The sequence below is a fragment of the Leptopilina heterotoma genome, unplaced genomic scaffold (genome assembly GCF_015476425.1).
Source record: "Leptopilina heterotoma isolate Lh14 unplaced genomic scaffold, ASM1547642v1 Lhet_717, whole genome shotgun sequence".
Lineage (NCBI taxonomy): Eukaryota > Metazoa > Arthropoda > Insecta > Hymenoptera > Figitidae > Leptopilina > Leptopilina heterotoma.
In genome coordinates, this window is record NW_025111168.1 from 5337 (window position 1) to 10672 (window position 5336).

The following is a 5336-nucleotide window of genomic DNA, read 5'->3' on the forward strand; positions in this document are numbered from 1 at the left end:
GCCAAGAAGCCTTTAATTAATTTTAGGTAGGTCGACTGTAAAACAGAGATTACAGTCACTCGATAATCAAGCAATTATCAGTTTGTTTCATCTTTATCTGAAAGTACCCTGAAATCAGTCGATGTTTAAAAATATGCAAATATTAATTTTGTTGATTACTCGTTAATTTTACCAAAATGTTTAAATAAAAATTTCGAAGTTCATTTTACCCCTACGAGTTGTTTTTTTGTGTAATCTTTTCATTTTTTATTTTAAGCACGTGAATTTTCTGTATGTTTCTAAAATTGAGAGAAAACAATTATTTAATGGTTGATACAGTTGTATATATGTTAAACTTTTTAGTCCTGTAGATAAAAGATTGTTTCATCAAAAAAGAGATAGTGGATTTTTTTATTAAAAAGAAAAAAAAATAAATAAAAAAAAAATTTTCTGGAAACAAAATGATTTGTTTGAATTCACAGGTATAAGCACACACAAACACTGTGATATTTCACTCACCCGAAGCTGGAGGCGTTTGAGAGAGCACAAAAGAGCAATAGAGGAGAATGAAGAAAATCCCAAACGAGATCCTCTTCTCCCGTTGGAGGTTGAGGTTATAAACACGTTCACTGATCATAGCGGAACTAAAGTACGAGAGAACTCGACACGTCGCGGCATCCCGACTGAGGATTGCACTCTGCGAGAAGCACCCCATTTACCCCTTGGTGCGATTTACCCTTGCGCAGACGCTTTCCTATTCCCTCACATTCAATTTCGTCCACCTCTCTCTATTCTTCATCCCTCCAAAAAAACCCCAACTCTCTTTGGAGCTTGAACCTAATTTTCTTTTTGTCCCTCTCTCTCTTTCTTTCTCTTGGCACTCTTACCCATTTCTCCAACTTTTCATTCTTTAGTTTCGTATATTCCTCTTGGAGCTAGTAATTCCTCTCACTTATCTCGATTATCAATAGGACGACATTAATTATCACTTTAAGGAAGCACCTGTGGAACGCCCATTCGCGCTTATTTTCTTTCCAATGTTTATTATTTTATTCTCGCAATCGCAAATTTTCCCTTTATTTTTAATGTAGATTCCTTTTTTCTATTTTGTGGAAAGTGCGAATGAAGGACGTTTAATTTTAAAATCGATTTGAATGTCTCTCAAACGTTCGTTTCAAATCCCTAGTAGTGAAATTGAATTTTTCCATCTATGGATTCCGACATTTTCAAAGTTACCGTAAATCTTATGGGTTTGCTTTATTCCTTTTTTTAACATTACGAAATGTTTAATTATTTGCCAAATAGATTTTAATGTGATGTGTACACTCGAATCTCGCTATAACGAGAAGTTCGGGAGTCAAGTCTCCCTCTATTACGAGCGCAAGAGGAGAAATGAGAAATCCCCACTTTTAAGATTCTTCATTCATTTTTTTTAGTGTTTACAAATTAAATAATGTCAAAATTACAAACGTAACCTAGTTTAATTTGAACTTGAACATACAGAAAATTTATATAAGCTTAAATTTTGAAGATGTTCGACTCATTGATATAATTTCAAATATGAAGTGACTTTTTATTTTTATTTCATATAAATAAAATTGATTTTAACCAAATTTAAACCAACTGAATGTGCATTTGTTTATAAATAGTGGGGGTAATCGGGAGAAAATTTTTCTCGCTATAGCGAGAGACAGAGCCCTCGTTATAGAGAGCGCTCGTTATAGAGAAGGTCGTTATAGCGAGATTTGAGTGTATTTAGAATAGTTGCCTATTTTTAAAGTTATGAATAGTTGGGAAAATGATGACTTAATTTTTTTGATATGCACTTGAACCCTCTAATCTTCAAATCTATAGTTCAAGTGGTATTGATCCACAAGTGTTAACAGAATTTCCACCTAAACATTATTTACAAGTGCTTTTATAATGGGGATGATGAAGACTTACATTAGAAGTACTAGTATTTGTCTGCACCTCCCCTATTGGGTTTTCTTCAACAGAGGAGAGAGTAAACTTCTTCAGAGTACATCCGGTTTATTGACAACCGAGTTCTAATGGTGTGTACCGGATAATAATTGACAGTGTACACTATTATACTTCTACGCTAAACCTCCCCCTCGTCATATTTCGATCGCAGTTCTCAAGTCTGCAAACTTTCAGCAGTCTTCCAATGGACTTTTGTCTGCAGAAAGTCTAGTGGTTAAAAAAATACAAAAAGCTGGTATTTCACTTTTTTATTCATCAGACTTTTTTACTTTAGTTCATTGAGTCAAATTGTAACTGGAGTCAGAGATGGAGCACTACCATCAAAGGCTAAAGTCTTAAGACGGTCTTAAGACGATGCCAAAAATCTGTAAACTGACGCTTCTATGATCCAGCGGATGAGTAATGAAGTTCGCAGTTATGGTTATCGACCAAGAAGAAGCAGATCAGCTAGAGAAGTCTCCTAAAAATTGATTTTATGTGTTGTTCTGTCAGAAGGAGCTGCATGGTTCCACGATAACAAAGAAGTCTTGGATACATTCACATATGTAGAATCAGTTTGTAAGGCGGCAGACAGATCGACAGCGTGCTTCAAGTGTGCAGAAGTCGATCCCAAGTTCACGGACTGCAAAAAAAGCCCAAGCTGTTTCCAATGCAAGGATATGTTGAGCCGAATTATGAATATCAATCACGTCGATAGCAGTGCAAAATGTAGAGTTTTGATAAAAACAAAAAGGATAAAAGATCAAAAACGATAAGGAGTTGCATAAACGATGAAGAGGGATCTTCACCTACGAAGTTTGAAGCCGAAAGGCATTTTCGCAAACCAAGGAAACGTCCAGTGAAAGGTGTACACTTTGTAGGATCAAATATAATGTCACGTCCTCGTGATGTATATTAAATTATAATTCTGAAATGATGAAATTAATTTGTCATAAAATCACAAACACTAGAAATTAAAAGAAGGTCTGGCAATTGTCATCAATAAAGCACGAACGGCCCAAATTGTGTTAACAATATACCTATCGTAACTCACGATCGATTTTTCGTCAGCAGGCAGTTTATCCCTCTAATTTCTGTGAAAATCATCATGAAAATATAAAAGCCACAGATTTATGATACCAGTCTTAATTTCGTCGTTCACCTCACTTGTTATATAATTTGGTCTTCAACTCGTCGTTAACCATCAGTAATCAAGTGTTACCTTTTTTATAAAAATCATATACTCAATTGTATCAAGTACTTAAACAAGTTATTTGCGAATTTACAACAAGTATAAGAATTTTAAGACTCTTGCTAGTAAGCAATATCTCAAAATCAATTATCATTCATTAAGTGCCTACCTACAGCCAACGAATTGCCAACATTTGACCGAGGTTTGCCAGCGTATTTTCCAAACCGATTGCCAGTGAATTGCTAATATCCAAAGTAACTTGGCAAACCAACTGTTACAATCATTTCTGGGGAAAATGATTTAACCCATTAATGCCCATAGGCACAGGAACGCAGATATAAAAAAGTAACTATTGGGATCCTGGCATAGGGTCTAATAATAATTTTTTACGTTAAAAATTTTGTTTAAAAAAATTTTTTTAAACAATTTGTTATAAACAAATAAAGAAAAATTGATTTTCATAAAAAAAACTGATAGCGCCATTCGATTCTACGCGAAAACCTACTACGAGAACATATATTACATAATTTTTTAAAAGAGACCTATTGTTGTAAAAATGTTATAAACAATTAGCCTGCATTTATACTTTATGAGGTCTAAGGATAGTTTTTGCCGTTAAAAATTTTTTTAAACAAAATTAGTTTAATTAGGATAGTTTGATACCGGTCACTGTAGAAGGGAGTAACTGGATCAAAGGCCAGTTTGATCCTTTAAATAAAATTCGAATTCACAAAAATTAAATAAAGAATAAAAGGCTCGAATTGAATAACCATAACGGCGCAGTTCGGTATTCACGTTGTGTGTGTGTGCGTACGCTAATATTGAGAGGATATCCAACTCAATGTTGAAAGATATAGAGTTTTGGTCCAGTGCATCGAGCCCCCTCGATCGCAACTTCCCAAAATGTACAGTGGGAGAATTTCTCTAAGAGAGAGGGCAAGATCGCGTCTGCGCTCCCTATCTCTGACACAAAACGATGCGCGTACGGTTCACGCGTTTCGCTTGGACCAGAGGTAGAGTCGCGCGGCTTCTCGCGAGTTTTCCCTATATCTCAAATAATTCTCTTAAAATAAAATAAAATTACTTAGCATTTCCTAATTACTAATTAACTAAATTTACTTAACTTCTAATTAAAACTAAAATTAATAACTAAATCATAATGCACGGTGTTATTAGATTATAAAATATTATATATATAATATAATATATAATACCTAACGTAAAATATACATATTAAAATACAACCTAATAACCCTTCAGCATTATACACTAAAATAGATTTAAAATTGTTAATGAATGTTATTTACCAGTATTGCTTCGAAAAACCCTTTGTTTAAACAATTTGCCGCGAAAGAATGTCTAAAAGAAAATTTAAAAAGTAAACTAAAAATGGTATTACAATTTTCCTTTAGGATAGTGACATTGGCTAGGCCAAGACTATGCGGGAACGAAAAAATAGTGTTTTGTTTTTTTTCCTACCATTTAGTGACCTGTATCAAGTTTTTGACGTTAAGAATTTTTTAAACAAAATTTTTAACTTCAAAAACTCTCCTTAGACCTCATACAGTATAAATACAGATTAATTGTTTATAACATTTTTACAACAAAAGGTCTTTTTTAAAAAATTATGTAATATATGTTCTCGTGGTAGTTTTAGGGGAAGGGGGGTGGTCTCTACTAAACGTGACACAATATACTTTTCACATGTAAAATTGTATTACAGGGGGAGAGGGGGGGGGGGTGAAAATCTAAAAAAAATTGCATGATTATGAAAATTACAGATTACCATTCGGATTAAGCAAACCTGCGAAAGTACTTAACAGACACTTATTGGTCAAGTACCAAATGTTTAAAGAACATTTTTAATAATTCTTTTCAATTAATTTCAATGAAAATGTGTATTTTGAAAAAAAATTAATAAATTGCAAAAACTTTGACCAGTTATCTATCCAATATTTTTATTGAAACCATGATCGAATGTTTGTATCTGCGATATTTGACACGCAATATAAATTCTGATATTACCATCACTCGTTTGACCTGGTAATTATTGTTTTTTTTTCCTAGATATTGATATGCAATAATTCATGACAATTTAAAAAAAAAATTTATTACTTTTTCCCCGCAGTATTTTAAGAAAAAAATTACTAAAACTTTTTACACAAAAATTATTTATCTTTAGAGTAAATCGATTTATAATTTT